The sequence below is a fragment of the Oncorhynchus mykiss genome, chromosome 10, assembly GCF_057628025.1.
Source record: "Oncorhynchus mykiss isolate SJ-2025 chromosome 10, ASM5762802v1, whole genome shotgun sequence".
NCBI lineage: Eukaryota > Metazoa > Chordata > Actinopteri > Salmoniformes > Salmonidae > Oncorhynchus > Oncorhynchus mykiss.
This window is the reverse complement of record NC_143031.1, coordinates 61719063-61728731: the sequence shown is the minus strand read 5'-3', so window position 1 is coordinate 61728731 and position 9669 is coordinate 61719063. Positions and strand designations below refer to the sequence as shown.

At 42.7% G+C, this 9669-nt stretch overlaps 1 long non-coding RNA gene across 1 annotated transcript in view; it reads right to left on the bottom strand.

Moving 5' to 3' along the window:
• Positions 1-1775: 1775 nt before the first annotated feature.
• The window catches only part of LOC149980128 (uncharacterized), a 297110-nt gene continuing 289216 nt past the window's right edge, over positions 1776-9669 (bottom strand). Inside the window, exon 3 of the long non-coding RNA XR_016483863.1 lies at positions 1776-1867. This is a non-coding gene — a long non-coding RNA (uncharacterized LOC149980128). The remainder of the gene's footprint in view (positions 1868-9669) is intronic.

The window sequence follows — 9669 nt, the reverse complement described above, 5'->3', positions numbered from 1 at the left end:
TGGTGGTAAATAGACGGCTACGAATAGATGAGAACTCTCTTGGTTGATAGTGTGGTCCACAGCTTATCATACCTCAGGCGAGCAATACCTTGAGACTTCTTTAATATTAGACATTGCGCACCAGCTGTTATTGACAAAAAGACATACAAGGAGAAGGGTTAGAGTCCCAGTCCTTGAAAGCGGCAGCTCTACCCTTTAGCTCAATGTGAATGTTGCCTGTAATCAATGGCTTCTGGTTGGGGTATGTACGTACAGTCACTGTGGGGACGACATCCTCAATGCACTTATTGATAAAGCCAATGACTGATGTGGTGTACTCCTCAATGCCATTGGAAGATTCCCGGAACATATTCCAGTCTGTGCTAGCTAAACAGTCTTGTAGTTTAGCATCTGCTTCATCCGACCAGTTTTTTATAGACCGAGTCACTGGCGCTTCCTGCTTGGTTCTTGTCAATGTGAAACATTTTGCAAGGTTGAAGAGACACAGTATGACAGACAAATGATATTCCATACGTCTATACTTATCCTTACATATACTACACTCATAGATGTGGGACATGTCAAGAGGAATGTGGGCTTTGGAAAATGCAGCCTATCCCCAAATCTCAAGCCGAGCAGACATTTGTGTTCCTAGCCTTGCTACCAAGTTAAATATAGATTTGCTTGGCTACACCACTAATAGGATGCAGAAACCAAGTAGCTCAGAGCATATTGATTACTTCAGGGAATTACTCTCTACATAACTGAATAGCAAAGCAACATCATCAGGTATTTCTTCGGGGGAGGGTATGCCTCAGTTGATAGACTTGTTGTTCCTGACATGGCAAACAACTAGACACTTGAAGACTCTCATTGGCATTTCAAACATTGAGAGGGGAAGGGGTAAACATTAAAATAAGAGAACAGGAAAACAATGCATTGGCGAGTTTGCCATCTGTAGAGACGTGCAAAGAGAGACAGAGGAAGCTGGAGGTGAGAGTGAATGGGCGTAGATAAAGCTTGAATTAATATACAGTGTATGTATCTCGCGAGGAGAAATGGGTAAACACTATTAGACCGGAGCGACATAGGTCTCTCTCGCTCTCTCCCTCTTTCCCTCTGCCTGCCTTTCCCTCTTTCTCAGTCTCTCTCTCACTCTGACCTGAGTAAGACATTTAAGAGTGTTTGCCCTTGCAGGGCTGCCGGCCCAATGACATCCAAAGCCGCTTCCTCAGAGCATGTACAGACCAGTTGGCTGGAGTGTTTATGAAGGTATTCAATCTCTCACTCACTCTGTCTGTCTGTCTGTCTGTCTGTCTGTCTGTCTGTCTGTCTGTCTGTCTGTCTGTCTGTCTGTCTCCCGCTTTTGTCAAACTCTTTGCCTTTTGTAGTGTGTGAAACAACAAAATCTCTTGTGGGAACCTGCACAATGACATTGCAATACATTATTTCGATGCGTTGTTTTGATACATTGTAAAACAAAATCTGTATATTCCCACACTCCACCCCTGCCAGGTGCAAATTGGGGGAGGGACACAACAAATAAATAGCTTTGCATGTTTGGCTCCTTACCACAATCAATCAGTATGGCAAAAATAATCTCTGCTCAGAGGGCCTTAGAAATAATTTTTCCAGAGAGAGAAGCTAATGTGGAAGGAGTGTCTTCCACTTTGGAAAGTCTCTGTCAATTTAGAGTCTGACAGTGAGTTGGAAGAAGAGGATGAGATTGACCCTCAGACAGCTCCAGGACCAGCCCGTCAGCAACCAGCCACCAGACCAGCCCGTCAGCAACAAGCCCCAGGACCAGCCCATCAGCAACCAGCCCCAGGACCAGCCCGTCAGCAACCAGCCCCAGGACCAGCCTGTCAGCAGCCAGCTCATCAGCAGCCTGCAGGAGGAGAAATATGGTGAAATTGAATGGTCTTAGGGAGAATAAAGTAGCCGGCACAAATCAAAAGTTTGATTGATGGCCCTATGTCCGGATGACGTGAGCATGCCCATATTTGGGCATCCGGCCAGGACATCCTGGCGGGAATTTATCACATGCTCTAGGGAGTGCCCATATTTGGGCATCCTGTCAGGACATCCTGGCAGGAACTTATTACGTGCTTTTGCCCATATATGAGCATCCTGTTCCTGTTCTCACACGTTAGAGGCTGTGCTAATTTATGCATATATTGCATCTATTCCTTTGAAGTTGTCATGATGATTGATGTCTAGGGCCCTCTAACCTAGGGGGGTGTGTTTGAACATTTCAAAGAGTATGGCCCCCCCCACTCCCTTGACCTTAGGGCTGTTGTCTGTGAAACGGGAATGTCCGGGGGTATTGGGTGTGGCAGACGCATTATAAATAAAGCCCAGAACAAGACATCCGGCCCCAGAACACTAAACAAGATTTTTAAATAAACATGGATTTTGTGATCAGTGGCAAAGCTGTGATGACTGTAACAATGGAAGCAGGGCCGCGGCTGAAACATAGAGAAAAGGCCAAGTATAAATCCACAATATAGGGGTATAGCTTGTTCACGGGCTACGGGACCCGTTGGGTAGGTGCCCCTGACTCCTCAGGAAGAATATTTCACAAGGTGAAAATACAAAGAAAGAATGGACTTCCATGTGGCTGCGTGTAGTTCTATATCAGCAACGAGGAAACCCGCAACCAAAACATTCGTGATGGTGGCCTGACTGGGGATTTTAGGTTGCACATGCTTATTCCTTTTAAAAGTTTGGATTTAATGGAATTGAAAATGTTAGAGTTGTTGGACTCTCTTTTTGTACAGAGCCAACAGTGGCAGAGCATTGTTCATGTAAGGAAGTGCATAATATATACGAATCCTGAGGATTATGATTCAAAGGAGCCCCAAGAAGGTACATCCTCAGAAGGGTCAGCCCCGGAAGAAAACTAAGTACGCGGCTGCGTTAACCACGCCCTAATACCCAAAGGACTGGTTCAGCAATACAAGGAGTGCCCTTAAAGCCTCCAGTTCTTCATTTCAGCATATACCATGGATATTCATACAACATACCAGGACTCCGAAACGTCATGTGGACCAGACCCTAAGGACTCTATGCCTTGCAGCCCAAAATTCTACTCCCCCCTGGCAAAACCTGCGACACCCCCTACATGTACACAGCCTGAGGATGTGTTTGAGCTAGCTCTCCATAAAGTAGGATTTCTTTCCCGGGTACATCTGCTGAGCTAGTCTTAATTTGCAGTATGTCTCTACCATGTAATTGGCGTTCAAACTGATGGTGCGGCTATTTTTACCTTGGTGAAAGACATTCTGCACCAAGTAAAGCACGGACAGGTTTCTATGATGAGTATATTGGGTAAAAGCACGGGCAATTTCGTCATGTTCGCTACCTGTAAATAGCATATCGTCCAAAACCAACAGATTGTTTTTATTAGGAGGGAGAAGTTCATCATCAGACAGGGATTCAGGTATTCCTTCAACATACTTGATTTTTATTTTCTTCAACAATTAATTATACAGAGGTTGATAACACGAATAACACCACACAATAATATCAGGCTTTGAGATAACACATGTTCAGAATTCTCTAAAATACTTTTTACAAAACAAGTTTTACCACTATTAGATGGGCCTGCGATTAAGGGCGAAAATGGTAGTTGCAACCGGGGGGCAAAACCTTCTACAGCAGTCATTATATCTTAAGCTTTAAGACACACTGTGGCTTGTAGCATAATTCAGTAGCCAAAGGGCAATGTGGTCCCGTCAGGAAAAAGCAGTCTCTTGTCATAGACTACCCTGAATCTTTTAGTAAGTGGGGCATTCCTTAGATGGAAGCCCTTTTTATCCCTAACAATTTTTTTGTAGGAGCTCAAAATCTCCAAGTCGCTATTCCTGTCATTTATGAACCCCTCAACCAAGCGTGTGATTGATTCCAAGTTTACACGTAGGGCATTTTCATAGTTTTGAGTCACGCCTTTGGCTTTCAACACCACGTGATTGTCTTTAGTCCTAAAAGCACAGCTTTTGGGACCACAGGAGGACTATTCTGTGATATGGTCACCATCTTCGAGTTCACCACCCAGATAGTTGCTGAGTGGGGGGTTCCAATCGCCCTGTTTGCTTACATAGACCACAGTCTGTGTCGTGGTAAACAACCCGCCTCTGAAGCTGCTCCATGAGGGTGTACAGTTCAAGTCGGCCATAGGCTGTGGTAAATGCTGCAAGAAACACATTTACATTACCCGGGGGTAAAACCCACTTCTTGTTGCGCCTCCATTGCACCAGGGCAATGTCTTGAATCAAGAATGAAAAATGTGAAATTTCTTATTGGCCGAAAAAACAAATTCCAAAAATTCTTTGGGGTCTTTAATGATCGACGTTGTTAGCATATTGCATCTCTGCGATAATTTGCCCCAGAGTGAGTTCAAGTACAATTTCAACACATTTCTTTAGGTTTTGTTGACCTCTGTTCTGTCAGCGTCAAGAAGTATGCCTTCTCTGTCTTGATAGTCTTGAATGTACCCGTCTTTGCTCTCTTGATCTGTGACCGATGCAGGATAGCCTGAAGCCATTTCCTTGCATCTCAAGAAGGTCTTGATGTACTCTTTAAAAAGAGTGTCTGATTTCCTGGAAAAGTTCCACACTTCAAAGATTTTGGCCACACGATACACCATCTCTAGAGCCTTAGATAATTCAACTGTGACCCATACCCCTGTCAGGGCTCTTTCTTGATCTGAGTGATCATATGGGTTTGGCTGGTCGTTGTTTTCACTGCAGGTGCGACAAAGGGGAAAGAAAAGTTTTCCTTGAGGGCCCTTGTAAGGCAACACTGGTATAAACAACCCCCTAGGAGGGTAGACAGTTGCTTTAATCAGACCAAAATAGTTGAGGTAAGTCAAAGTCGCGATTAATAATTTCCAGATGCCCCATAGGATAGCATGAGGAACTCATTACATGAGGATAAAGGGATGTAAAATCTACATATCCTATTGTCTCGTCGGGTTGCGACGCAATGTCAAAGCATTGGTACGGCCTCCATACAAGGCCTATCGTGGTTCCAGGGGTTCTGGTATGTCATAGCTGGAAAGGAAGGCTTGAACATGAGGATCAGACTTTTTGAGGGCAGTCCATTCGTGCTCCCACAAAACCTCCACTTTTAACCCGTAAGTAGCCTGTAAAGAATCCAATTGGTCTTGAAAGTCTTGGTACATTTCCCCAAAAGCCTTTTGGGTTAGGACACACATGGCCTGGGGCACAAAGCATGATTTACAACCGTGGAAGAACAGTTGTACTCATACATGGTCTCAACCCTGTCAATCTGTGTGCATCCATCTACATGGTAAGAGCCAAATGCCTTCTCCCCCCGATTCAAAGCATGTTGAATAAAAGTGTCTTTATCCTTGGCCAAGTACTCCAACCATTGAATGGACTCACTAGAGAATGACTTGAATTGGCGTCGGTAGTTGTCAGGCGAGGGGATGGCTATAGATGCTGTAGGTAGAAAGTGTGTACGATAGGTTTTCATGCATGCCGATGCAATAGTTGTACAACTCCAGGGGTCAATGCCTGCAACTTTGATTACCTCTTCTCTGAATCTGAGGCATCCTTCACGAAGTATAACCACATCATTGTCGTAGTATGATTCCATCTTTTTTTTATGAAAATCAAAGGTGCCATGTCTTACTGTCTCGTACTACGTCATGAATCTCTCACTCCCTTTGGGAGACATTTGAACATTTCGGGGCTGGAATAAGATCCAATATAATGTAGATTCTCCTCAGATGTGAAGAAGTGGGGGAACCAACCTTTCACAGAGTTTTCAAAACCCAAGGCCTCTGGCATTTGATCCAATCTCATGGGTAAGAAGCTTAAACTGTCAATGTATCTCTGGTTGAAGGCGGGGTCTACAAAACACAAGATTTTACTACATTGAGCTATGACACTGGGTGCAATGCCTTGCTGTATCAAGGGGTTCAGAAGAAGGTAAGGCTCTAGTATTGTGCACTATAAACGTGAAGTTTCTGTACTGGGGTTTTCTAAAGTATTTTAGAAAGAGCAGTACACAATTGGGTCCCTCTGCTGACCACTTTTCACCCTTGAAGGTCATGGTAGATACAACAATAGGCAAATTAATCCCCGATTGCTGATTTGTCTCAAAATCATAGAACACGTATTTCTCTGAATGTTCATCTTCATCCAAGGGCTGAATATAACACTCGTGTGGCACTTCTTGAACCACTTCTGCGTCTCTGCTTTTCAAAGGCCCTTTACAGATTGGACAATGTATGATTCCACAAACATGCAGTTTAGGGCTATCTATTTTAAGGTTGTAACTGCAATGGCATTTAGGACATTTCGTGGACTACAAGCTCGAGGGTCCTATCGGCTATGACGGATACATTTGACTGAACAAGTCGTTCTAGCAGGACGATAAATTGTTCCAGATCTTCTTCGCCATTTGGTACAATAAGAGATACCGTGTTCTGCAGGCTATCTCCACAAATTTCCAACTGTAAGACATCGCGTGGTTCGCCATAATCTCTTGCCCTGTCTAACAGTTAGTTCAGAGTATCCAATATCCTTACGTAAAACACAGCATAGTCAAGATTCTGATTCACTCATGTGAAATTGAAAAACTGTTGAATCTCTGTATTGTTGAATTTATTTCGGTACACAACCCGAACACTTCTATCAATACCGGCTGCATTTATTAGACAATTTTCCAAATCCTCAAAAACATCGTATTGCGTTTCAGACTCTTCTGACATGGGCGTTAACGGCTGGTTTTGGGGGTGTGCGATCCCGAAGATGTCGGGCTCTCATTAATCTGATTTATTAGGGATATGAGGGCTTTGGGAATCTGTGATAACAGGTTTTCATCGGGCGTCCCTGACTCGTTCATACGATTAATCATTTCTAGGAGTTCGGCTGGAATCTGTGATAATATGCTTTCATCTATCGGTATGTCTGTTACCCCCGCCTCATTCATATGTTTAATTATAGCTTGGAGTTCTGGCGGTATCTATGATAAGAGGCTTTCAACTGTCTCAATTAGGTCTGTTTGGCTCTGCCATTTGGATAATTAATGATGTGCATTCTTGGGTTATTCTGGAAGGATCCGTGATACATATATGATTTTAGCGCCTGTATTTGCATTTTATAATCGGATTGCTGTTTAACATACGTGGAATTGTTCTATGCCAGAATGATAGATCCTGGCGGTATTGTCGCTCAAGTAAAACCCCCACTCGTTTGTGTAGCAAAACCTTTCGGGATTTTAGAGCCCTGCAAAAGGATGTGAAAACCTAGCTAGTTCTATTTCAGATCCGGACGTTTCCACAAAATAATTGGCTGAATCAAGAAGGTTGGCCGCATCCCATAATAGCCGGGCGTCTGCTTCTGAAATGTCATTTAAAATGGTGAAATCCTCCGGTTTGGTTGTTTCACTGGGAATGTTCGGTGAGCCAGAATCCTCCGCGTGCTCTAGATGTGTCTGGTCTTCTGTGCTGTTATATGCCGGGGAGGAGTCTGAAAGAAAATAATACATACAAAATAGGTTATTAAATATAAAAATATATTAGATACAAAAATGTCAAATACATTTCAGGTATAATACTATATATTAACAATACATCATTTAAATACCTCAGCTTTTTTGACATGGCCTGTTCTGACGAATTGCTGAAACCCTGGGAAGGGGGGGGGGGGGGGCATGACTTTTTCCATCAAACATTCCTGATTCTGCAGGGCCTGTCTCGTTGGAGCCTGAAAAAAACATTATTTGTCTGTGTTTTAAGATATTCAAGCCTAAAAAATGTATAAATAATAAACTATGTATAACCAATCATATATATATATGTATACAGTGCCTTGCGAAAGTATTCGGCCCCCTTGAACTTTGCGACCTTTTGCCACATTTCAGGCTTCAAACATAAAGATATAAAACTGTATTTTTTTGTGAAGAATCAACAAGTGGGACACAATCATGAAGTGGAACGACATTTATTGGATATTTCAAACTTTTTTAACAAATCAAAAACTGAAAAATTGGGCGTGCAAAATTATTCAGCCCCCTTAAGTTAATACTTTGTAGCGCCACCTTTTGCTGCGATTACAGCTGTAAGTCGCTTGGGGTATGTCTATCAGTTTTGCACATCGAGAGACTGACATTTTTTCCCATTCCTCCTTGCAAAACAGCTCGAGCTCAGTGAGGTTGGATGGAGAGCATTTGTGAACAGCAGTTTTCAGTTCTTTCCACAGATTCTCGATTGGATTCAGGTCTGGACTTTGACTTGGCCATTCTAACACCTGGATATGTTTATTTTTGAACCATTCCATTGTAGATTTTGCTTTATGTTTTGGATCATTGTCTTGTTGGAAGACAAATCTCCGTCCCAGTCTCAGGTCTTTTGCTGACTCCATCAGGTTTTCTTCCAGAATGGTCCTGTATTTGGCTCCATCCATCTTCCCATCAATTTTAACCATCTTCCCTGTCCCTGCTGAAGAAAAGCAGGCCCAAACCATGATGCTGCCACCACCATGTTTGACAGTGGGGATGGTGTGTTCAGGGTGATGAGCTGTGTTGCTTTTACGCCAAACATAACGTTTTGCATTGTTGCCAAAAAGTTCAATTTTGGTTTCATCTGACCAGAGCACCTTCTTCCACATGTTTGGTGTGTCTCCCAGGTGGCTTGTGGCAAACTTTAAACAACACTTTTTATGGATATCTTTAAGAAATGGCTTTCTTCTTGCCACTCTTCCATAAAGGCCAGATTTGTGCAATATATGACTGATTGTTGTCCTATGGACAGAGTCTCCCACCTCAGCTGTAGATCTCTGCAGTTCATCCAGAGTGATCATGGGCCTCTTGGCTGCATCTCTGATCAGTCTTCTCCTTGTATGAGCTGAAAGTTTAGAGGGACGGCCAGGTCTTGGTAGATTTGCAGTGGTCTGATACTCCTTCCATTTCAATATTATCGCTTGCACAGTGCTCCTTGGGATGTTTAAAGCTTGGGAAATCTTTTTGTATCCAAATCCGGCTTTAAACTTCTTCACAACAGTATCTCGGACCTGCCTGGTGTGTTCCTTGTTCTTCATGATGCTCTCTGCGCTTTTGACGGACCTCTGAGACTATCACAGTGCAGGTGCATTTATACAAAGACTTGATTACACACAGGTGGATTGTATTTATCATCATTAGTCATTTAGGTCAACATTGGATCATTCAGAGATCCTCACTGAACTTCTGGAGAGAGTTTGCTGCACTGAAAGTAAAGGGGCTGAATAATTTTGCACGCCCAATTTTGTTAAAAAAGTTTGAAATATCCAATAAATGTCGTTCCACTTCATGATTGTGTCCCACTTGTTGTTGATTCTTCACAAAAAAATACAGTTTTATATCTTTATGTTTGAAGCCTGAAATGTGGCAAAAGGTCGCAAAGTTCAAGGGGGCCGAATACTTTCGCAAGGCACTGTATATGTATATGTATATGTAAATTTCATGAAATTGACTAACCACTCACGCGCACACACACACACACACACATATACATATATATATATATATATATATGTATATGTGTGTGTGTGTGTGTGTGTGCGCGTGAGTGGTTAGTCAATTTCATGAAATTTACATATACATATACATATATATATATATATATATATATATGTGTGTGTGTGTGTGTGTGTGTGCGTGAGTGGTTAGTCAATTTCA